The 26,320-nt window shown below is 42.2% G+C and overlaps 1 long non-coding RNA gene across 1 annotated transcript; it reads left to right on the forward strand.

The window, feature by feature from the left end:
- Positions 1-25,995, forward strand: LOC129057536 (uncharacterized). Its single transcript, XR_008522123.2, has 3 exons — positions 1-2,565; positions 22,972-23,064; positions 23,618-25,995. It is a non-coding gene; the product is annotated as an uncharacterized LOC129057536 (long non-coding RNA).
- The last annotated feature ends 325 nt before the right edge of the window (positions 25,996-26,320 follow it).

Genomic DNA, 26,320 nt, shown 5'->3' on the forward strand with positions numbered 1-26,320 from the left:
GGGTCTCACTTTGTCACCCAGGCTGGAGTGCAGTGGCACAATCTCAGCTCACTGCAACCTCCACCTCCCAGCTCAAGCGATCCTCCCACCTCAGCCCCTGGAGCAACTGGGACTATAGGCACACACCACCATGCCCAGGTAATTTTTTGTATTTTTGGTAGAGACAGGGTTTCGCCATGTTGCCCAGGCTGGTCTCAAACTCCTGAGCTCAAGCAATCTGCTTCGGGCTCCCAAAATGCTGGGATTATAGCTGTGATCCACTGCGCCCAGCCATAAATTGCTTTACTTCTAATTGACATTCCCCTCTGCAGTCAGCCTTCTTGGATTCCCTTTCCTTCCTCCGCTAAGTAGATGCCAATTTTTCCCATCCACTATTGTCTCTTTCTCATTCTCTTAGTCCTTGCTGGTGTTTACATTTTCTTATTTCAGTGGGGTTTCATAGAGAACCAAGATAAGCACATATATAAAATCTCATGTTAAATCAAAAGCTACTTTGTAGAATATTAGTTTTCAAAGCCATGAATTCTTTTAAAATCAATGATGCAGTTATAAAATACTCAGTGATACGAAAAAAATGTTCATGATGTACTCCTTTGTTTCTTTTCAGTATCTTTAGATTTTCGGCTGGGCACGGTGGCTCACGCTTATAATCTCAGCACTTTGGGAGGCTGAGGCGGGCAGATCACGAGGTCAGGAGTTTGAGACCAGCATGGCCAACATGGTGAATCCCCGTTTCTACTAAAGATACAAAAAATTAGCTGGACGTGGTGGTGCACACCTGTAATCCCAGCTACTTAGGAGATTTGGGCAGGAGAATCGCTTGAACCCAGGAGGCAGGGGTTGCAGCGACCTGAGATCCTGCCATTGCACTCCAGTGTGGGCGACAGGGCGAGACTCCGTCTCAAAAACAAACAAACAAAAAAACACTTTAGATTTTCTGGTTAGAAAAGGAATGCATGTACATTTTATAATACTCCAAGTGATACAGAAATATCTAACAAAGGGAAAGTCTCCCATAGTCCTGCTCCACAGATAAAGCCACAGGGTGGTTTATGTTCGTCTAACAAGTGCATTGTTTAGTGATTCAGTATTTGTAAGATAGGAAAAAATAACAGAAGGAAAACACTAAAATGTTAACAGCAGTTAACTCTAACCAGTGGTTTAGTGCTGAGTTTTTGCTCCTTTTTATGTTTTCTAATGTGCCTGCCTAAACATTTAATTATTTTAAATATTTAGAAAAACGTGTACATTTTCAATTTGTCTCTTCCTTAAAATATAGTCTGTAATTATATTCAAACTTGCCTTTTTACAATTTTGCCTCTCATCTAAAACAAAATTCCCTCTAAGAATAAAATAAAAAGACTAGTATCTACAATTAAGAGGATTTAAAAACTATAATAATAGTGGCCAGTGGGGGGCCGGGCGCGGTGGCTCACGCCTGTAATCCCAGCACTTTGGGAGGCCGAGGTGGGCGCATCACTTGAAGTCAGGAGTTCCAGACCAGCCTGGCCAACACGGTGAAACCCCATTTCTACTAAAAATACAAAAATCAACCGGGCGTGGTGGCATGCGCCTGCAGTCCCAGCTACTCGGGAGGCTGAGGCAGGAGAATCGTTTGAACCCAGGAGGCGGAGGTTGTTGTAAGCCGAGATCCTGCCACTACACTGCAGCCTGGGAGACAGCGAGACTCCATCTCAAAAAAAAAAAAAAAAATCTCGCATCAACACTCCTACGCAAATGTCTCTGCTATTCATTCAATAACTGGTCATCAACCTCCACCCCCAAACACAACTGTCAGGTCTATGTCGTTCCCAAGTAGGCAGGTCTGTGACCCTCACGAGGAAAGGGAGTGTGTTGGCCTGTCCGTCTCCAAGGCCTCGCCACACAACAGTCCCTCAGCGGTTTCGCTGTTCTGCGAGGTCTTTACCCCGGGATGTTCCGGGGAGTCAATCCCTCCCCGCCCTAGGCTACGCCGGGAGCGGGCGGCAGCTGACGCGAACTTTCTGCTGGGCCTCCTTTCTCATTCCTCAGGTTCGGCAGTGCCACACCCGCCACAGGATTGGTATCGTAAGAGGGCCTCGCTTGACTACGGCGACTCGTTACTTATGGGTGAGGATTTACGCGTGTCCTTCCGGAGGCCACACATCACTTCCCTTGCTCCGCCCAGTTTAGAGACCTGCGCACCCGCAAGGGCGTGAGAGAGACTAGCCGGCGCGCGGGGACGCCCTTGTACGCCCGCACTTCTGCCGCGTCCCGCCCCATCGTTGCGCGGCCGCGGGCCAATCAGATCGTGCCTCGCCTCTACGCCCCCGGCTCCCCCGAACTTCTGTCCTCCTTTCAGGGCGACTTTGGGAACACAATTGTCCACTCGCTGACGTTCCCTTAGACGCGTTGCCATACGTCGTCACCCATAGAAACGGCTTTCCGCGGGGCAGACTCCAAGCCTAGCTTGTGCGAGCGGGCGGGGGTAGCAGGAAAGGCTGTTTTTCATTTCCAAGAGAAAACCGTCACCCCGCCCACCTCGAACCTCCTCCCAACATCTCAGGATAGAAACGCCGCGCTCAGGTGAATAAGAAATGTTCTGATACAGGAAAAAGGAGTTCGTGTTTCTTTCAGAAGGTGACCGTTTTCCTCCTTCTGAGGTCACGAGCTGTCCGTCCGATGCCCAGAATTCCCGAGGCCTGGTGTGGCATGTTTCCGGTCGCTGGGCTCCTCGGAGAACTGTGGGAAGAGGCGCGGGCGACCGGGGGCGTCAGCGAGCCCTGTCTTCACCTGCCTTCGCCCGCGTGGACTCTTCCCAGTGCCCGTCCTGCCCCGCGAAGTAATAGTGTCCTGTATTTCCTGACTGTAAGAAGAGTAGTGCTTTTAAAAAATGCCTGCTCCCTGTAATAGCAGCAGTAGTTCAATAGTACATACATGTTTATAAAAGAAACAAACTCTCATTCTTGCCGCCGTGGATAATACTATTAACATATTGCTACATAAATTTAGAGTTTTCATACATATACGTAAAGGTGTTTGGTTTTTTAAAATAGAAAAAAGTAAGCGCGTTATCTCCCAGTAATGTCTTTGCAGGTAAATTAAAATAGATTACATATATACATTTATATTTATATTTATATATTTTCTAAGAGATGGGGTCTTGTCTTGTTGCCCAGCCTGGTCTTGAACTCCCGGGCTCAAGTGATCCTCCCACCTCAGGCTCTCAAAGTGCTGGGATTGTGGGCATGAGCCACCGGGTCCAGCCTACAGAATCATTTTTAATGGCTGAATAGATATCATAATTTGTTCAACCAGTCCCTAAGTTGTTGGACTTTTCGGGTATTGACAGCTTTTCAGGTCTACAATCCTAGATGAATATTCTTATATGTAAATCTGTACATGTCCCTGATTTTTTTTTACAATAAATTCATAGAAATAAAATTACTGGATCAAGGAAAATGCACGTTTGTGAGACTCTAAATGATATTACCAGACGCTCCCCTAGAAACCTATTTACTACTTTTCCATTAACAGTATAAGAATGAATATGCTGTCTGCATCTCCTTGCTAATCTTAGATATTGTCAATCTTCGTGATCTTTATCATCTCTTTAAAAAAGACTCGTTTTAATTTGCATTTTGTTGCCTACGTGTAAAACTGAACATCTTTCATATAATTATTGGCTCTATTTTTGTGAATTGCTAGTTCATGACTTCTGCCTATTTTTAAAATGAAATATTCACATTTTAGAAATTACAAGTGCTTTTTGTATATTAGAAATATTAACCTATGATTGAGATATTTACAGATATTTTTCCTGTTTTTAAAATTCATCTTTTAATGTCACCTATGGTTTTTTTTGTTTTTTTTTTTACTGAAGGAAGTTTTTAATTTTTTACGTAGATATGTCTAATGAGTCATTTCCTTTGTTTCTAGCTTTGATGTCATGGTTACCTGTATTTTCTTCCAGCATTTTTAGAGTTTTAAAAAAATAATTTGTCAGGCGCAGTGGCTCACGCCTGTAATCCCAGCACAAATGCTATGCATTTACATTGCATTAGGTATTATAAGTAATCTAGAGTGATTTAAAGTATAGAGGAGGATGGATGTGGGTAGGTTATATGCAAATACTACATTTTATGTAGTGGACTTGTTATCCGCGGGGGTTTCTGGAAACAGTCGCACACAGATATCACGGGATGACTGTACTAAATGTCCATATGTCCTTTTTCTGCTTCATTGATTTATCTGTTGCTGGGCAGTAATACTGTTTTAACATACCTTTAGATTATTTAAAAATTTCTGATGGGATAAATCTCTGCTTACTAGTCTTTAAGAATTGTCCTTAAAAATATATTTAATACAAATAAAATAGAATTTTGTAATATATGTAAATTTAAAAGCATAATAATATGAAGCCAACCTCAACCTAACCTAGAACATTACCAATAGTGTATAAATCTGTGTGCTCTTCCCAGGATGGCAGAGGATATCCCTGCCATCCTCTCCAGAGATATATTATTTCTTCCATGGTAACTTTAAACTTTGTCAAATTAAAAAACAATTGTGGCCAGGCGTGGTGGCTCATGCCTGTAATCCCAGCACTTTGGGAGGCCGAGGTGGGCAGATTACCTGAGGTTGGGAGTTCGAGACCAGCCTGACCAACATGGAGAAACGCCCCCCATCTCTACTAAAAATACAAAATTAGTCTGCTGTGGTGGGGCATGCCCATAATCCCACCTATTCGGGAGGCTGAGGCAAGAGAATCGCTTGAACCCGGGAGGTGGAGGTTGCGGTGAGCCGAGATCACACCATTGCACTCCAGCCTGGGCAACAAGAGCGAAACTCTGTCTTAAAAAAAAAAAATTGTAATTTTGATTGCAATTGCAGTACTTTTATTGACTAATTTAGGGGAAACAGACATCTTTATAAAAGTAATACGTACTTATGTAGTTTCTACAAAGTGTTATTTGTGTTATTTAATCCACACAACTCTATTATCACCCTCATGTTACAGATGGGGTAACCGAGGCATAAAGAAATTGAATAATTTGGCCAGGCGCGGTGGCTCACGCCTGTAATCCTAGCACTTTAGGAGGCTGAGGCGGGCAGATACGAGGTCAGGAGATCAAGACCATCCTGGCTAACACGGTGCAACCCCATCTCTACTAAAAATACAAAATACTAGCCGGGCATGGTGGCATGGACCTGTAGTCCCAGCTACTCGGGAGGCTGAGGCAGGAGAATTGCTTGAACCTGGGAGGTGGAGGTTGCAGTGAGCCGAGATCACAGCACTGCACTCCTGCCTGGGTGACAGAGCGAGACTCCATCTGAGAAAAAAAAAAAAGAAAAAGAAATTGAATAATTTGTCCAAAGTGAAGCTGCTAATAAGTGGCAAGGTCAAAAGTCAAAGCCAGGCAGTTTGACCCCAGAGCCTGTCCTCTTGTCCTGTTGCCTCTCCACAATATGGAACTGCTCATCTATTTATAATGCACATGCCCGTCAGTTTGCTCCACGACTTCCCCACATCCCAGTTGGCATCCTTATCCTTTATTAACCCGCTTCTCCCTTGCCATAGCTGATTGGAATAGAGGCAGGTGGAAAACTGATTCAAGCTGGTCCAATCAGATTCTCTTTCCTGGAAATGTGGAGTTACATAGTTTTAACTGGTCTCTTGACCTAGAAAATAAGGGAAAAGGAGGGAGAGATGTTTGATCTACATGTATGCAGTACAGAGAAAGCAAGGCTGCAGAAAGAAGCAGATTCAGAGAGAAGCAGTTATGAAGTCCTGTGGCCCCAGAGGGGTATGATGGATTACCTGCCCCTGGTTCTGGGGCTTTCCAGGTCCTAGCTTGCCACTACTAAAGCTCTACTGCCCTGTCCACTCTTAGGGATCTCCACAAGGTACCCCCTCTCCTCCTTCAAATAGACCCCTTTTTGGCCAGACGTGGTGGCTCATGCCTATAATCCCAGCACTTCGAGAGGCCAAGGCAGGGGGATCACCTCAGGTCAGGAGTTCGAGACCAGCCTGGCCAACATGGCGGAACCCCATCTCTACTAAAAATACAAAAATTAGCCGGGCCTGGTGGCATGCGCCTGTAATCCCAGCTACTCAGAGGCTGAGGCGGAAAAGTTGCTTCAACCTGGGAGGCGGCGGTTGCAGTCAGCCAAGATCGCACCACTGTACTCTTGCCTGGGTGACACAGCAAGACTCTGTCTCAAAAAATAAATAAAATAAAATAAAATAAATAAACGCCTCTTTCAATTTAAGCTCACCTGACTGACTTTTCTTTGTTTTGAAACTAAATATGCCACCTGAAAACATGTGGTCCTCCATTTACCCAAGTTTTCTTTTAAAGTTTCCCAGTAGCATTTTCTTCACATAGATCCATACATTTCTTGTTCAGTTCATTCCTAAATATATTTTAGGTGGATTTTTTTTTTTTTGCTCTTTGCAATAATTTCAGTTTGTCATTCCCCCTTCACATCTTAATCTGCAAAAATTCGGCTTTCATCTGTTGAGACTACCAAATGTCAATGGCTTTTAAATGTGACATTAATCTTCCAAATGTATTCCAAAATAATGTTATCCACTAGATATATTTTTTAGTTCTATGCTTTGAAATTGTTCTGGCGATGATTCATATGAGGATGACGATGATTCATCTGATGGAAGTGAGCCACAAGGATCCCAAAGAAGTATGGAATTTCCTATAACCTGATTTAAAAAGAAAGTCTAACATATGAATAGGAACATTGAATTTCCAACACATTTAACTGATATTAAAATAGATAAAATGAAGAAAACTACTTTCAAGACCAATTTTCACATACAAAACAATAAGATAACAGAGGGTATAATTTGGATAAATATTTAGAGTAGAGTAGATAAATAACAGAGATTAAGAGAAATTCATATCTCATTCTTAGCATAGGCACATAATCCTGTATCCAAATTCTTTCTTGCCAGATGTGTTTCAGAACTGAGAGTTATCAGGATTTTAGACAGGAATATAATGCATATCCCATATATTGTGTAACAGCCCAGCAGGATCTGGAGCAGAATCTTGTAATCAAACCAAAATATGCATGCAAAAAATGCGTTAGTATTAACCATAAGTAGGGTAAACAAAGGCTAGATACAGATACGCATCTGTTCAGGTCAGATTTTGCTGCTAAATGAGTTTGCCACGAACTTATGAAAAACTTCAGGTTTCTAGAGTTTTTTTCTTTGTTTTGAAATTTTAGACTATGGTTTGTAGACCTCTACAAGCAAATATGTTCAGATTTCAACATCTGGCCAGATGTGAGTCAAAGAGTTGTTTTCAAGGCTTAGCTGTGTTAGATAGTCTTGTGGTTTGGGGTGTTTAGTCTGAAGGCAAAGAGTGCACTTTTTTTTTTTTTTTGATACAGAATATTGCTCCATTGCACAGGCTGGAGTGCAATGGTGCAATCTCAGCTCACTGCAACCTCTGCCTCCTGGGTTTAAGTGATTCGCTTGCCTCAGCCTCCCAAGTAGCTGGGATTACAGGCACCCGCCACCACGCCTGACAAATTTTTGTATTTTTAGTAGATACGGGGTTTCACCAAGTTGGCCAGGCTGGTCTCGAACTCCTGACCTCAGGTGATCCACCCGCCTCAGCCTCCCAAAGTGCTGGGATTACAGGTGTGAGCCATCACGCCCAGAAAGAGTGCACTTTTAGAAGAACAAAATACAGACTTTGAAGCAATTATTGAAAAAAAAAATAGGTCAAGTTTTTTTTTTGTTTTTGTTTGTTTGTTTGTTTGTTTTTCTAATCAACTTGCATTCTTGACCTTTGTTGTCCATCATTATTTCAGTCTGGTGTTTTGGTTGAAATGAATTGCAATAAACACAAAAACTTCCCAGTAAATCTTAACTAAAAAAGCCTTGATGTATTTTTCCTTAAGCCTATCAATCAAGAGATCCTTGCCTTGATGTTTTCATTTTTTATTTCTAGTACATAGGAGGATTTCCTTCTAAATATCCTATGGCTGTACAGATATTGCTTCAGTTGAATCTATTAGTGTCAAAATTAAGGAATTTATTCAGTCATCATATAAATTGAGTGCCTGTTTTGTGCCAGACTCTGTGCTAGGTGTTGAGGATACAGTCTGGTGAGCAAGAAACATTTAAATCAGATTTTACAGTACAGTATGATAGGTGATAAGGTAAGTACAGTGTGCCATGGAACACCATGTATTGAGATGAGGGAAGGACTAAAGGTTAAGTAATAAATCAGGCAGGTGAAGATGAGGAGGGAAATTTTAAAATGTTCTAAGACAGTTATTTTCAAAGTGTGGTCCATGAATCAGCAGCATCAGCATCATCAGGGAACTAGTCAGAAATTCAGATTCTTGAACCTTACCCCAGACCTACTGAATCAATAACTCTGGAGATGGACCCCAGGAATCTGTGTTGTTGTGGTTGTTTTTTTTTCTGTTTTTTTTTTTTAGACGGATCTTGCTCTGTCGCCCTGGCTGGAGTGCAGCGGTGTGATCTCTGCTCACTGCAACCTCCGCCTCCCAGGTTGAAGCGATTCTCCTGCCTCAACCTCCCGAGTAGCTGGGATTACAGGCACGTGCCACCATGCCCGGCTAATTTTTGTATTTTTAGTAGAGATGGGGTTTCACCGTGTTGGCCAGGCTGGTCTTGAATTCCTGACCTCAAGTGATCCGCCCACCTCCGCCTCCCAAAGTGCTGGGATTACAAAAGTGAGCCACTGTGCCTGTGCTATATAACATTCTTGAAGTAAAAAAACGATAGAAATAGAGAACGGATTAATGGTTGTCAGGGGTTAAGGAGGGGGTGGGGGTTGAAGGGAAATGGTTGTGGCTATAAAAGGGCAGCATGAAGGATTCTGGGGTAGTGGAACTGTGGAAATACTCTGTATCTTGACTGTAGCAATGTCAATTTCTTTTTCTTTTTTTTTTTTTTTTGAGACGGAGTCTCGCTCTGTCGCCCAAGGCTGGAGTGCAGTGGCACGATCTCGGTTCACTGCAAGCCCCGCCTCCCGGATTCACGCCATTCTCCTGCCTCACCCTCCCGAGTAGCTGAGACTGCAGGCACCCGCCACCACGCCCAGCTAATTTCTTTTTGTATTTTTAGTAGAGACGGGGTTTCACCATGTTAGCCAGCATGATCTCGATCTCCTGACCTCGTGATCTGCCCGCCTCGGCCTCCCAAAGTGCTGGGATTACAGGTGTGAGCAACCGCGCCCGGCCAGCAATGTCAGTTTCTTAGTCGTGATAGTTTACTACAGTTTTGTAAAATGTGGCCATTGTGGGAAACTGAGTAACGGGTACACAGAATCTTTGTATAATTTCTTACAACTACGTATGACTCTATGATTATTTAAAAATGAAATATTATAAAATAATGCTATGAAGAATAATAAATCAAGGTATTCGAAGATGTCCTGAGGCAGCTAATTAAAAAAAAATCATGATAAGGGGACAGAGAGAGATGAGAAAATTTATTTTATATGTGGGTAGTTAGGAAAGGCCTAGCTATTAAGGAAGTTAGGGTATTACCTATGAATGTCTGGAGAAATTAGAAGTAAAAAGATTCTGAGATGGGGTGTGCTTGGCGTAACTGAGGAATAGCAAGGATACCATTGTGGACAGAGTAGGGTGAACAGTGGAGAGCTATAGGAAATGAGATAAGAGTGTGTGGAGATCGTGGTGGTATAGACACATCATAGAAGAGCTTATTTCATCCTGAGTAGAATGGGAAACCACAGGAGAGTTTTAAACAGAAAACAAACATGATCTAACTTGAATATTAAAAGTATCACTTCACTGGGTAAAAAATCGAGTGAGGGGGCCATGGATAGAAGTGGAGCATCAATTGTGAGGCTATCGCAATGATTCAGGCAAGCAATGATGGTGATTTGGACTAAACTGGCAGAGCAGGAGGTAATAAGAAGCAGTCCGACTGTGAATAAGTTTTGCAGGAATGGCTCACTGGGTGTTCTAATGGAGTGCATGTGGGACGTGAGAGGAGGAGTAAGAGTTAAGAATGATTCCCAGATTTGGGCCTGAGCAAGTGGAAGAATGGAGTTACTACTCTTATGAAATGGTGAGCTGAATGAGGAGCAATATGAGGCTCTTCAGAAGATCAGGAGTTTTGTTTTTGGCTTGTTTACATGCCTGTAGACATCCAAATTGGGATGTCACATAGCCTGCTGGATAAATGCATATTTCTAGAATTTGGGTAAGAAGTTGGGCTAGTGCTATTGTTTGAATGTATGTGTCCTTCCAAAATTCATACGTGTGGAACTTAAACCCCAAGGAGATGGCATTAAGAGGTGGGGTCTTTGGGAGGTGATTAGGCCATGAGGGCCCTGACCTCTTGAATGGGATTAATGCCCTTGTAAAAGCTGCCTGGCCCTTTCATCTCTTCTGCCATGTAAGGACACAGCATTTGTCTCTTGTAAAGGACGCAGCAACAAGACAGCATCTTGGGAGCAGAGATAGAGCCCTTTATCATGCACTGAATCTTTCAGCACCTTGATCTTGGACTTCCCAGCTCCCAAAATTGTGAGAAATAAATTTCTATTATTTATAAATTACCCAGTCCGTGATATTTTGTTATGGCAGCAAAAACAGACTAAGACAGCTAGGTATATGAATTTGGGAGGCAATAACATATAAATGGTATTTAAAGTCATGGACTGTTTGAGAACAGCGAGGAGTGAGGATATGTAGATAGAGAAGAGTAAAGGTCTATGGAATGCGACCCAGGTACACTGGTTTTTAACGCTTAGGAAAATAAAGCAGACCTCAACAAAGAATGCAGAGAAGGAATGCAATTGAGGTGTGAGGAGAACCATGGAGGGTGGCGTCTTGGAGACAAGGTGAAGAAAGGGTCTCAGGCTGGGCACGGTGGCTCATGCCTGTAATCCCAGCACTTTGGGAAGCCGAGGCGGGCGGATCATGAGGTCAGGAGACTGAGATCATCCTTGCTAACACAGTGAAACCCCATCTCTACTAAAAATACAAAAAAACCAAAAATACAAAAAAAAAAAAAATTAGCTGGGCATGGTGGCGGGCGCCTGTAGTCTCAGATATTCGAGAGGCTGAGGCAGGAGAATGGCATGAAACCGGGAGGTGGAGCTTGCAGTGAGTCGAGATCATGCTGCTGCACTCCAGCCTGGGCGAGAGAGTGAGACTCTGTCTCATAAAAGAAAAAGAGACCAACCAATAAGACAAATGCTACTGACAGGCAGAACAAGACGAGAATTGAGATTTGTCCTTTAGATTTGACCACATGGAAGTCATTGGTGATTTTCATAAGTGCAGTTTCAGTGAAACAGTGGAAGGAAGACTTGATTAGAGTGGGTTCTAGAGAGGAGAGAAAATAAATTAAGTATAGACAAGGCCGGGTGCAGTGGTCACGCCTATAGTTCCAGCACCTTGGGAGGCTGAGGCAGGCAGATCACTTGAGGCTAGGAGTTCAAGACCAGCCTGGCCAACATGGTGAAACCCTGTCTCTACTGAAAATACAAAACTTAGCTGGGCCTGGTGGCAGGCACCTGTAATCCCAGCTACTTGGGAGGCTGAGGCAGGAGAATCACTTGAACCCAGGAGGCAGAGGTTGTGGTGAGCCAAGATGGTGCCACTGTACTCCAGCCTGGGCAACAGAGCAAGACTCTGTCTCAAAAAAAAAAAAAAATCTGAATATTAAAACAAAAGATTCTCCTAGTGTCTCTATTGACAAGGGTTTTAAGAGTTCTATGTCAGGACCCGGGGCAGAGACCGATATACATACTTCATATTATTTCATAGTTATTTATACCTTGATAAAACTGTTTAGAATGTTTATGGAGTGACATAACTCTATATGGGCTCTCAGCATTGGGCTAGGCATCCGAGTCACAAACAAGACATAGGCAGGACCAGCCCTCAAAGAGCTTCTAGCGCAGTGTGGGGCCCTGACGTAGACACACACAACTCACAGCACAACAGAGATTCCTCAACATAGAGATGATGAGCTGTGAGAATCCAACTTGGCCTTACCCTGGGGCAGTGACTGTTTCTCTCAGCACCTCAATTTCCTATTCTATAACATCTACCTGCCTACCTCAGAGGATGCGATAAAGATCCAATGAAAACACTTTGTGACAAATGCTATACAAACATAATGGGATGGTTTTCAAAACAAGATGGTTGCTGTTAAGCATCCTATTTAGAGCCCTTGATGAGCTGTCTAATTTCAGATAATGGCGATGTAAAATAATTATTGAAGGTGTTATGTCTATTTATAAAATGACGAAAAATTGTCAGCTTGGGTTTGAATCTGACTTTGCCATTATTATTATAATGATATCATTTGTGTGACTTTGGGTAAATAACCTCTCTAAGACTCCTTTACAAAATGGAAATATTAAAACTGACCTCAAGGGTTGCCGTGAGGATAACATGATATAATGTATTTTAAGTGTTTGTTACAGAGTAATACCAAAAGATGCAATTGATTTGAATTTTTTAAAAGCAAAAACTACTAATTTCTTTTGAATGAACTAGTTCGCATCTGTTATTTCCTCTTATCTCTTGTGCTATGGTTTGAATAGGTCCCCCAAAGTTCATGTGCTGGAAACTTAATTGCCATTATGATATTTAAATAAGAGGTGGGGCCTTTAAGAAGTGATTAAAGATGGCCTCATGAATGGATTAGTGCCATTATTGTAAGAGTAGGTTCATTGTCATGGGAGTGGGCTCCTGCTAAAAGGATAAGTTTGGCCCCATCTTGTCTCTCTGTCTAATGTGCTCACTTCTGCCTTCCACTCTTCTCCATGGGATGACCCTTGTCAGATGCTTGTGCTATGCTCTTGGACTTCCCAGTCTCTAGAACCAAGAGTCAAATAAATTTCTTTTCTTTATAAATTACCCAGTCTATGGTATTCTGTTATAGAAACAGAAAATGAACTAAGACATCCTGTTTAAGCTATTTTTACACATAGGAAGTTTTCAATTAAAATGTTAATCTCTATAACAATTGTCACGGTAATTCCAAATGGTGTTCCTATTTTATTGCAGTTATATGTTTAGATTTTTATGATTTGGAGGATGGAAAAAGATGAAGGGCCAGATCAGATTGGTTGTCACCCTCCAGTCAGAGTAATTCAACCTGCTTTTATGGCCCCAAATCATTCTGGGCTAACAGTCTTACCTGTCATAGAAGGGCTTTATTTATTCCCTTTGTTTGTTGCCTTTGATAGTGGAAGAAATACAGATAGGGTCAATAGAGGTGAAGGAAAAAATGTGTACTCAACCTATCCCAGTTTGTTCTTTTTCCTGTTTCAGTTTATGTGGCCATAAACTGAGGTAGGGAATGCAATTTGGGGATATTTACAGAAGGTTATCTAAGTGGGTGGCTCTATGAAGTGCCCCTAAAGACAATTAAAGAGACAGTATTATTATTATTATTATTTTTGAGATGGAGTCTCACTCTGTTGCCAGGCTGAGTGCAGTGGCGTGATCTTGGCTCACTGCAGCCTCCACCTCCCGGGTTCAAGCAATTCTTCTGCCTCAGCCTCCCGAGTAGCTGGGACTACAGGCATATGCCACCATACCCAGCTAATTTTTGTATTTTTAGTAGAGATGGGGTTTCATCATGTTGGCCAGGATGGTCTCGATCTCTTCACCTTGTGATCTGCTGGCCTCGGCCTCCTAAAGTACTGGGATTACAGACATAAGCCACTGCGTCCAGCCTAGTTTTTTTTTTTTTTTTTTTTTTTTCCTCAGACAGAGTCTCGCTCTGTTGCCTAGGCTGGAGTTCAGTGGTGTGATCTTGGCTCACTGCAACCTCCACCTCCCGGGTTCCAGTGATTCTCCTGCCTCAGCCTCCTGAGTAGCTGGAATTACAGGCGCTCACCACCATGCCAGGGTGATTTTTGTATTTTTAGTAGAGGTGGGGTTTCACCATGTTGGTCAGGCTGGTCTTGAACTCCTGACCTCATGATCCACCTGCCTTGGCCTCCCAAAGTGCTGGGATTACAGGCATGAGCCACCGTACCCGCCCAAGAGAGAGTATTATTAATACTTATTTCCACAACACAAATCCTAAGGATCATATCATACCTCCCTTTTGAATTGGATTAAAAGTTGTTTAAATCTATGCAGATATTGTGTACTTTTCTAGTGCTGATGTGAATTTAACAAAGAGGCTTGAAGAATTTCTCAGAATAAAGCCTTGAGTTTTATTTCCATTTTAAGACCTACTAAGAACTATGCTAACATGCCTGGAATTCCATCAAGTACATCTTCATGATCTTTCTCTTGTCAACTTCAGTCACAAGTCGTAGAAATATACAGACAGTCCTCAACTTACAATGGTTCAACTTACGATTTCTTGACTTTCCAATGGTGCGAAAGCAGTATGCGTGCAGTTGAAACCATACTTCAAGTGCCAATACAGCCATTCTGTTTTTCACTTTCAGTGCATTATTCAGTAAGTTATATGAGATATCCAACACTTTATTATTAAATAGGCTTTGTGTTAGATGATTTTACCCAACTAATGTAACGTTGGACTAATGTAAGTGTTCTGAGCATGTTTAAGGTAGGCTAAGCTAAGCTATGATGTTTGGTAGGTTAAGTGTATTAAATGCATTTTTGACTTACAATATTTCCAACTTAAGATGGTTTTTTTTTTTTTTTTTTTTTTTTTTTTTTTTTTGAGACAGAGTCTCGCTCTGTCACCCAGGCTGGAGTGCAGTGGCACAATCTCAGCTCACTGCAAGCTCTGCCTCCTGGGTTCATGCCATTCTCCTGCCTCAGCCTCCCGAGTAGCTGGGACTACAGGTACCCGCCACCATGCCCTGCTAATTTTTTTTTTTTTTTGTAGTTTTAGTAGAGATGGGGTTTCACTGTATTAGCCAGGATGGTCTCCATTTCTTGACCTCGTGATCTGCCCACCTTGGCCTCCCAAAGTGCTGGGATTACAGGCGTGAGCCACGGCGCCAGGCCCCAAATTAAGATGGTTTTATTGGGACTTATGTCCATTGTAAATCAAGGAGCACCTGTATGAGAACACATGGACACATAGAGGGGAACAACACACACTGGGGCCTGTCAGAGGGTGGAGGGTGGGAGGAGGAAGAGGATGAGGAAAAATACCTAATGGGTACTAGGCTTAATACCTGGATGATGAAATAACCTGTACAACAAGCCCCCATAACACAAGCTTACCTATGTAACAAACTGCACATGTACCCCTGAACTTAAAATAAAACTTAAAAAAAAGAAATGCCAAATCTGAGCCAGAAGTGAAAGACAAATATTTTTATTTATTTTGCCCTGTCTTCAAATAAAGAGGTTGATTAACTTGAAAAAAATAAAAGCATCTGTAGTGTCTGGGTTAGTGAATATATTTCCCTTTAGTTATACCCTTGTTACTAGAATTATTCTGTTTATTTTTTAAAAAATTATATAAACTACAAACTCCTTACCATTGCTTCTGAGGCCCGGCATAATCTAGCTGGTCCTTGTCAATTTTTCCAACCTCATCTTTTCCTACTCTTGTCCCTCCTTGATCACTTTGCTCCAGCCACACTGATCTCTTTCAAGTCCTCAAACATTCCAAGTTCTCCACTTCAGAGATTTTGTACGTGCTGTTTTCTCTGGTTGGAATGCTCTTCTCCTTGAATGGTTGCCAATCTTGGGTTTCAGCTTATGTGTTATCTTCTTACTCATTTATTGAGTGCCTAGTGTTCCAGGCATGTTCTACATGCCCCTCATAGCAGTGAACTGGGATCATCCCTGCCCTTGAGACCTTCCCTAAGCACCCTGATGGAAGATTCCTTGCTCCTTCCCCTGCTATTGTACATCTTTCTTCCTTTTTTGTGTCCTTTCTTGTACTCATGGCAGTTTGTAATTATTTTACTTCTTTTCCTTCCCTTCCCCCAATGGAAATGTAAGCTCCATGGTGGCTGGGGCCTTATCTGTCTGTTTGCTATTATGTCCCCAGCATCTAGCAGAGTGACTTGGATAGAACAGATCTCAATGTATATTGAATGAATGAATGAGTAATCAGCATCTGAAGAAATTTGAACATGTCATCTGTTAAGAACTAAAGCTAAAGAAGATGCAAATTATGTTCATTGCAGATTCAACATAGAAAATGCGTAGTTAATCTCTAGCAAAGTGCCTAGCTCATAATAGATGCTCATCAAAATAGATTTTGAATGTATAAAGAAGTGAATACATTTGAATTTATTTTCCTATGCCCTGTACGGAAGATTTTTAATAACTAGTATACCAACCAGTATCTCAGCTGAGTCTATCTCATTTAAAGTTAAAAGTCCTGGCCAAGGATTCAGAAAGTGAAATCATTTCCCTAAAAAGTCATACATTTATGTTTTATGTATTTTCTTTTTGAGATGGAGTCTCGCTCTGTCACCCAGCCTGGAGTGCAGTGGTGTGATCTTGGCTCACTGCAACCTCCGCCTCCCGGGTTCAAGAGATTCTCCTGCCTCAGCCTACCGAGTAGCTGAGACTACAGGGATGCACCATCACACCGGCTAATTTTTTGTGTTTTTAGTAGAGATGGGGTTTCACCATGTTGATCAGGCTGATCTTGAACTCCTGGCTTCAGGTGATCCGCCTGCCTCGGCCTCCTAAAGTGCTGGGATTACAGGCATGAGCCACTGCGCCCAGCCTTTTACGTATTTTCTTAAAGCATTATTGTCATGATGCTAACAGCTGACCTTATAAGCTCTGCAAAGGTACTTTGTCATAGAATGCTTAAATGAATATATTCTCCTTTATTTGAATAATATGAAAAAATTTATATAACTATAAACTTTAACATTGGAAGGAAACTCATATTGATTGAACATGTACGACATCCCAGACACTTCCCTAAATTATTATCTTCTTTCATCCTCACAATAATTGACAGAGGTATTATTATTCTCATTTTACTGCTGCTGCAGGAAATGAGGGTCAGGGAGGTTAACCAAATTGATCTAGGAAAAATAGTAGGCGGTATAGTGAAGATTCAACCCCTATCTTTGGATTTCATGAACAGGGTACTTTCTGTCTCTTTGGGCCTATCAAGTCCCAGGCATTAGAAACATAAAGATGAGTATGGCACATTCCTGTCCTCTAGAAGTTTAGAATTCAGCCCATCACTTAGAAATGTAAGCCAATCATTGAAAAAGGTTCTAAACTTCTTCGTGTATTGGAGAGGCAGTCATTCAGTCTCCCTGGAGTGGATACCACATTCCAGGTCTCTTCCTCACCTTAGTGTATTTATTTTATTTTTTCAAGTACTTATGCAGTATTTACTATGTTTTAATTCCTTTATAGGTATTAACGCATATAATTCTCATTTAACAACGCTATGAGGTAGTTACTATTATAGTCCCATTTTATAGATGAGAAAATAAGGAACAGATAGCTTAAAAAACTCAACCCAAGTTACACAGCTAGTAACAGAGCTGTGATTCAACTCCAAGCAGTCTGGCGCTAGAATCTATATTTTAACCACTAGATTATGTTGGCTCGAGGCCTTTCTAGGTTCAGAAAATTCAATATTAGCATTCCCCAAAGTGATCTGATTTTAGAGCATTGACAACTTATTGCTTAACAATAAACAAAACAAGTATTGAGTATACTGGATATTCTTGTTGATTGCTTACTCTCTTTCTAGGCAATTCTACCTGGGTAGGCAATTTATAATCAGAGGCTTCTTGGTGCCCTGGGAATTAGATCAAGGGAAATTAGCTGGCTGATCTTAAAGACTTAGTGATTCCATTTCCACCACAGGATTATGTCTGTGACAGCCATTCTCCTGGACAATACTGAAGGTACACTGCTTTTCAGAGCTGTGAGATTACAATGCTTACCAATCCTCCTCAAAGTTGAAATAGTCTTTCTTTAGGCAATGTATTAGTCAGGACTCTTCTAGTTGTACGTTATAGAGTCCCAGCTCAAATAAGCTTAAGCATAAAAGGCAATTGTTTGACCTATGCCCCTGGAAAGTTAAAAGGTGAACTTGGCTGCCATATCTAGTGGCTCAAATGCAATTGCCCTCCAGGTTTCTCTTTGTCTATCTACATCCCTCATCCTCCACAACTCTGGCTCAGCTTATCTGTGTGTTGACTTCATTCACTTTCCTACAGAAGGAGACTTAATGGACCATGTCGGGTTACCTATTCTGTTTTGTACTGGTAAATATGGCCACGAAAATAAGATATTCCCATTTGGTTAGGGTTGGGTCACCGGTCCATACATAAGGTCTCGGGGCCTGGGTTTATTTGATAACCCCACCAGAAGCACATGTTGGGGGAAAGGAGGATGCATTCTTCAAAAGATGTAGGAATGGGCTAGGTACAGTAGTTCATGCCTGTAATCCCAGCACTTTGAGAGGCCGAGGTGGGCGGATCGCTTGAGCCCAGGAGTTCAGGACCAGCCTGGGTAGCACAGTGAGACTTTGTCTCTACAAATAATTAAAAAACCAGCTGGGCATAGTGGCATGCACCTGTGATCCCAGCTACTCTGGATGCTGAGGCAGGAGGATCACCTGAGCCCAGGAGGTAGAGGCTACAGTGAGCCATGGTCACGCCACTGTGTTCTACCCTGGGTGAAAGAGTGAGACCTTGTCTCAAATAAATAAATAAATAAATAAGAAGAAGAAGTAGAAATAGGAATGATGTACACACAGGAAGAACAACAGAAAAAACACACATAACACATATATGCATTCATTCTTTTTTTTTTCTTTTACCATTTATTTATTTAACTTGTAAGTTCAGGGGTATATGTGCAGGTTTGTTACATAGGTAAACTTGTGTCATGAGTTTTGTGTGTGTGTGTGTGTGTGTGTGTGTGTGTGTGTTTTGAGATGGTCTTACTCGGTCGCCCAGGCTGGAATGCAGTGGTGCCATCTCGGCTCACTGTAAACTCCACCTCCTGGGTTCAAGTGATTCTTGTGCCTCAGCCTCCCTAGTACTTGGGACTACAAGGGTGCGCCAACATGCTCAGCTAATTTTTTGTATTTTTAGTAGAGAGGGGTTTTGCCATGTTGGCCAGGCTGGTCTTGAACTCCTGGCGCCAAGTGATCCTCCCCTCTCGGTCTCCCAAAGTGCTGGATTAGCCCCCTCCTGCCCCCATGGAGATCTGTTGTGGGATTATTTCCTCAGTCAGGTATTAAGCCTGTTACCCATTAGTTGCTTTTCCTGATCTTCTTCCTCTTCCCACCTCCACCCTTGGATAAGCCCCAGTGTGTGATGTTCCCCTCTGTGTGTCCGTGTGTTCTCATCATTTAGCTCCCACTTATGAGTGAGAACATGCGGTATTTGGTTTTCTGTTCCTGCATTAGTTTGCTAAGGATAATAGCTTCCAGCTCCATCTATGTTCCTGCAAAGTACATAATCTCATTCTTTGTTATGGCTACATAGTATTGCAGGGTGCATATGCGCCACATTTTCTTTATCCAGTCTACCACTGATGGGCACTTAGGTTGATTCCGTGTCTTTGCTATTGTGAATATTGCTGCAATGAACATATGCGTGCATGTGTCTTTATAATAGAACAATTTATATTCCTTTGGGTATATACACAGTAATGGGATTGCTGGGTTGAATGGTATTTCTGTTTTTACATCTTTGAGGAATTACCACACTGTCTTCTACAATGGTTGAACTAATTTACACTCCCACCAATAGTGTATAAGTGTTCCTTTTTCTTTTTAATCTCACCAGCATCATTTATTTTTCGACTTTTTTTTCGTGATAGATTCTTGCTCTGTCACCCAGGCTGGAGTGCAATGGCACGATCTCAGCTCACTGCAGCCTCCACCTCCCTGGTTCAAGTGGTTCTCCTGCCTCAGCCTCCCAAATAGCTGAGATTACAGGGGCCTGCCACCACACCCAGCTAATTTTTCTATTTTTAGTAGAGAGGGAGTTTCACCATGTTGGCCAGGCTGGTCTCGAACTCCTGACCTCAGGTGATCCACCCGCCTTGGCCTCCCAAAGTGCTGGGATTAGAGGCATGAACCACTGCACCTGGCCTATTTTTGACTCTTTGGTAATAGCCATTCTGACTGGGAAGAGATGGTATCTCATTATGGTTTTGATTTGCATTTCTCTAATGATCAGTAATGTTGAGCTTTTTTTGTGTGATTGTTTGATTGTTGGCTGTCTGTATGTCTTCTTTTGAAAAGTGTTCATGTCCTTTGCCCACTTTTTAATGTTTTTTTCTTGTAAATTTCTTTATAAGTTCCTTATAGATGCCTTTCCCCCTTTATTCCTTTCTTCTTCTCCTTCTTCTCCTTCTTCTTCTTCTTCCTCTTCTTCTTCTTCTTCTTCCTCTTCCTCTTCCTCTTCCTCTTCTTCTTCTTCTTCTTCCTCCTCTTCTTCTTCTTCATCTTCTACTTCTACTTCTCCTTTTTTTTTTTTTTTAATAAAATAAAGATGGGGAGGTCTCACTGTGTTGCCTAGGCTGGTCTCAAACTCCTGGGCTCGAGTGATCTTCCTGCCTCAGCCTCCCAAAGTGCTGAGATTATAGGTGTGAGCCACTGTGTCCAGCCCATACATTCATTTTTTATGAATTCAAAATATACAGTACTTATTGAATACCTACTATATTCCCCAGGACTGTTGACATTTCTACATGCTACACACACACACACACACACACACGCACACACACACAGATCCCAATTTATAACAGCTTAAAAAGCAAGAAAGGGCTTTACCAGAAATGTTGCAACGTGCCTGAGAGATAGATATCTAACAGGATCAGATATATAGGAACAGTACTGAAAGAAACCACCGTCCAAAACACTTGCAGAAGACAGCAATCCAGGTAGGAGCTCAGTGTTATCCCAACTCTAGAATCAACCAGTAAGAAAAGTGAGCGGGACGAGCCCTGGACATTCCTCATAGAGATTCACTGAGGGGTCAGATAAGTAAAAATGGGCCGGGCTCAATGGCTCATGCCTGTAATCCCAGCACTTTAGGAGGCTGTGGAGGGAGGATCACTTGAGGTCAGGAGTTTGAGGCCCGCCTGGCCAACATGGTGAAAGCCAATCTCTACAAAAATACAAAAATTAGCCAGGCATGGTGGCACATGCCTGTAATCCCAGCTACTTGGGAGGCTGAGGCACAAGAATTGCTTGAACCTGGGAGGCGGAGTTTGCAGTGAGCCGAGTTTGCGCCACTGCACTCCAGCCTGGCTGACAGAGCGAGACTCTGTCTCAAAAAAACAAAAAAAGAAAGAGAGAAAGGAGAGAATGTAGAGGAGAAATCATTAAAGCAATGATAGAAGTAATATTTCTCCAAATTTCAGAAAGATACAAGTCTTCTCATTGGAAATGTTAACCAAGATGAATGAAATGGAAACTAACACCTACCTGGATATGTCATGGTGAAATGTTAGAACACTGGGCACGAAGGTAAAATCCTAAAAGCTTCCAAAGAGATAAACAGGTTAAGCTCAAAGGAGTGGGAATCAGTGTGGTATCAGGTTTCTCACTGGCATCATTGCTGGAAGACAACAATCTGAGGAAAAATCAGACTGAGAAAAACTCTTTCAAGTGAGAGTGCAAAATATGGTTATTTTTGTATATCCAAAGATTCTGAAATTGTACCATCCACAGATCTTTACTGAAATAATTAGTTGGGGTTGAACTCTAGCAATGTGAACAATGAATCCAAGAGAAAAGAAGACATGGGATTTAGGAACTAATGTGAGGGGTACATGAGGTGGGCTTGAGGCCCTGTATTCTATGTGACTTCTAATTATCTGGTATCCAGGAGATCTGAGGCTGTATCCCACCGGGACCCATTCCAATCCCAGAAGGTACTTAGGAGTTTCATCAACAACAAGCTTCTCTTCAATAAAGATCATCAGAAGTTTTGTTGGATACAAAGGACTCATCCAACTTAGAACTAAACTCTGGAATGTGGCTTTATTCTATTGTTTCTCTCTTTTTTTATTTTTTAGTTTATTATTTTTTTTGAAACAGGGTCCCACTCCTGTCATCCAGGCTGGAGTGCAGTGGCGCCATCACGGCTCACTGCAGCCTGGAATTCCCGGGCTCAGGTGATCCTCCCACCTCAGCCTCCCGGGTAGCTGTGACTACAGGCCTGTGCCACCACGCCCAGCTAATTTTTTGTGTTTGTTGTAGAGACATAGAGATGGCATTTTGCCATGTTGCCCAGGCTGGTCTCAAACTCCTAGACTCAGGTGAAGTGTGAGCCACCTCTCCTGGCCTATTCTTTTGTCTCTTAAAGGATTAAAATTAAGGTGGTCGCATTTGCCATGAAAAGTTCATGATATTTTGTTCATCACTGCGTTTTGCCTTTGAATGAAAAAGTTTGTTCTTTCTCAGAGAGGCACATAAAGTGGAACTGGTATAGCAAAGCAGCCTGTGAAGTCAAACTAGTGTGGGTTTGAATTATGACTCTGTGATTTCCTCTTGAGTAAAATATTTAACCTCTCTGAGCCTCAGTTTATTCATATACTTGAATATGGATAAGAGGACCTATTTTCCAGGTTCGTGTAAGGCGTTAAGAAGCTAACATGTAAAGTAACATTGTGTGCTGAGAGTTTCAACTCCGGTTGCACGTTAGAATCATCTGGGGGCTCTTAAAAACTAGACACTCAAGCCCCACCCCTAGAGATTTGGCTTTAATTGGTCTTAGGTTAGTATATTTTTTAAAGCTTTCCATGTGTTTCTAATGTTGAGAAAAACATGCATATATGTGGCTGGCACAAAGCAGGACCCAATAAATAGTAATTCCAAAAATGTAAAAAAATTGTAATAGAAGTCTTCCAGACAGAGGCAGATTTTACTTGAAGCAAACAAGGCGTAAGCTTCAGGGCCCTCACTTGCACAGGCTCCTTCGCAGGCTCAGTGAGTTCTCCTCTGGCCTGAGCGGAGGGCACCAGTGGCCCCTCCACCTGGGGTCCCCTGCCCGTGCTATCTAATCCTCTTTCACTTCACTATTTCTCCAGGTGCAAAAGGAACTTTAGATAGCGGAAGAGATCAGCCAAATTTCAGAACAAGGATTCAAATTATTTCCATGGAAAATAATTACTCACAAATAGGTAATTCTTGTGATTCTCATTTTACTAGTGTTGAAGCCAACGCCTAGAGATTATATGATCTGCCTCAAGTCACAAATCAGCAAATAGTAGCCACAGCAGCACAGTAATAGAATCTGTGCGTCTTGTCTTACGCTCCTTGCCTGAGCACATGAGCCCATCTCCTGAGTGACGGGGCAGGTCTGTATTGGTGATCATGCATAAACTGCAGAGGAGGGTGCCACTGACCTTTCAAAACTTGCCCCATTCCTTGTGTAATGGATACATCGTAGGGCCTCACTAGCTTGTGACCTCAGAACAAGGCCATGCAGCTTAATGTCCAAACTACAGCTCTGAGCCTATGGAGCTGAGAAGTCCATTCCACTGCGGGGTCTATACCGTCATCCCTCCCTCCTCCAAACCCAGGGAGTGCTTAGGAGGTCATCTGCATCGGTCCCGCACTCACATAGGCCTCCTCCAAGACCCTGGAAAAAGCCCTTGCCATGTATACAAATGAGCGTATGTTTTTGTAAAATTTGTAACTATTTTCTCTTTTTATCTTTCTTTTTCACTTTAGAGACTGGGTCTTGCTCTGTCGTCCAGGCTGGAGTGCAGTGGTGTAATCAAAGCTTATAGAAGCCTGGAACTCTTGGGCTCAAGTGATCCACCTGCCTCAACCTCCCAAGCGGCTGAGACTACAGGCTCACCTGCACCTGCACTCGATTAATTTTGTTAAATTATTTTTTATAAAAATAGAGCCTCTTTGTGTTGCCCAGGCTGGCCTCGAACTCCTGGGCTAAGCGATCCTCTGGCCTTGTTTTCCCCCCAGAATTTTAATACTTAAAGAGCAATCAGTTAAGACTTCTGCTACTTCCACTTCTTTCTACTCTCCCTGTCTATGGAGGCACTGGAGTGGCTGTGGGCCTTTTACAGGATCTGGTTAAGAGGAAACTGAATACTGTATATGTTAGACCTAAAAAAACAAAAAAACAAAACCTTAAAAAATTTAAAATATATATATTTTGTAGAGACAAGGTTTTATTATGTTGTCCAGGCTAGACTCAAACTCCTGGCCCTAACTGATCCTCCTGCCTCAGCCTCCTAAAGTGCTGGGATTACAGGAATGAGCCACCATGCCAGGCCAAAAAAAAATTTTTTAAGAGAAAGTAAAGTTGGAAATATTCTACATTGTTTTGATTTGTTTTGTTTTTTTGTTTCTGTTTTTTTTTTTGAGATGGAGTCTCACTCTGTCACCAAGGCTGGAGTACAGTAGTGCAATCGCAGCTCACTGCAACCTCGACCTCCCAGGTTCAAGCGATTCTCCTGCCGCAGCCTGCCGAGTAGCTGGGATTACAGGCACGTGCCATGACGCCCGGCTAATTTTCCTATTTTTTGTAGAGACGGGGTTTTGCCATGTTGGCCAGGCTGATCATGAACTCCTGACCTCAGGTGATCCACCTGCCTCGACCTCCCAAAGGGAAATATGCTATTTTTAACAGCTTTACTCGGATATTCTTTTTTTATTTTATTTATTTATTTATGAGTCCCCAGGTCTTTTCCATCCAAACACTGCTGAAGTAAGAGACAGATCTGTAGGACCACTGAACACGCTGTCTACTCAGTAAGAGACAGATCTGTAGGACCACTGAACACGCTGTCTACTCAGGTATTATTGATATATAATAAACAGCACTTTTTTTTTTTTAAACAGGCTCTTGCTCTGTCACCCAGGCAGGAGTGCAGTGACATGAACATGGCTCACTGCAGGCACCACCTCCGAGGCTCAAGTGATCTTCCTGCCTCAGTCTCTCATGTAGCTGGGACCACAGGTATGCACCATGGTGACTGGCTAATTGTTTGATGTTTTTGCAGAGACAGAGTCTCATTTTGTTGCGTAGGCTGGTCTTCAACTCCTGGGCCCAAGCAATTCTCCCACCTCAGCCTCCCAAAGTGCTAGGATTAGAGGTGTGAGCCAGCCGGGCATGGTGGCTCACGCCTGTAATCCCAGCACTTTGGGAGGCCGAGGCAGGTGGATCATGAGGTCAGTGGCTAGAGACCAGCCTGGCCAACATGGTGAAACACCATCTCTACTAAAAATACAAAAATTAGCCAGGGTTGGTGGCAGGAGCCTGTAGTCTTAGCTACTTAGGAGGCTGAGGCAGGAGAATCACTTGAACCTGGGAGGCGGAGGTTGCAGTGAGCCGAGATCATGCCACTACACTCCAGCCTGGGTGACAGAATGAGACTCTGACTCTGTCTCAGTAAATAAATAAATAAAGGCATGAACCACCATGCTCAGCCTTAAACAAGCACATATTTAAAGTGTACAGTTTGAAATATTTTGACTTATGTTCAGTGTAGCCTGAGATAACATTACTAAATCAAGATAATGTACATATTCATCACCCTCAAAAGTTTTTTCGTACCTCTTAGTAACCCCTCTCTCTTGCCCTCACCCCCATCCCCAGGCAACCACTGATCTGCTTTCTTTCAATATAGATTAATTTGCATTTTATATAATTTTCTATAAACAGAATTATATAGAAGATACTCCATTTCGTCTGTGTTTTTTCACTCAGCATAGTTATTTTGAGATTCATTCATGTTATTACGTCTGTCAATAGTTCATTCCTGGCTGGGCATAGTGGCTCATGCCTGTACTCCCAGAAGTTTGAGAGGCTGAGGCAAGAGGATCCCTTGAGGCCAGAAGTTTGCAACTAGCCTGGGCAATACAGGGAGATCTTGTTTCTAAAAAAAATTTTATAAATAGTTCGTTTTTAAATAGTTCATTCCTTTTCATTGCTAACTAGCATCCAATTTTATGGATATGCCATAATTTGCTTATCTATTCAACTGTCAAGAGACATTTGAATTGTTTCCAGCTTTGGGCCGTTACAAATAAAGCTGCTATGAATATTGTTGTGTATGCCTTTATTTATATGGCTCATACTTTCATTACTCTTGGGTGAATACATGGAAGTAATGGCTGGGTCATGTGGTAGATGTATATTTAATTTTTAAGAAACTGCCAAGTTTTCCAAAGTAGTTGTATCATTTTACATTCCCACTAACAATGTACAAAAGTACCAGTTAATCCATATCCGTCTTGATACTTAATACGGTCAGTTTTCATTTTAGCTATTCTAGTAAGTGTGGTAGAATTTTATTGTAATTTAAATTTACATTTCCCTAATGACTAATGATGTAAAGTATCTTTTCATGTGCTTATTGGCTATCTCTGTATTTTCTCTATAAAATGTTTTTCAGACTGGGCACGGTG

This window comes from Pongo abelii, chromosome 12, assembly GCF_028885655.2.
Source record: "Pongo abelii isolate AG06213 chromosome 12, NHGRI_mPonAbe1-v2.0_pri, whole genome shotgun sequence".
NCBI classification, from domain to species: Eukaryota; Metazoa; Chordata; class Mammalia; order Primates; family Hominidae; genus Pongo; species Pongo abelii.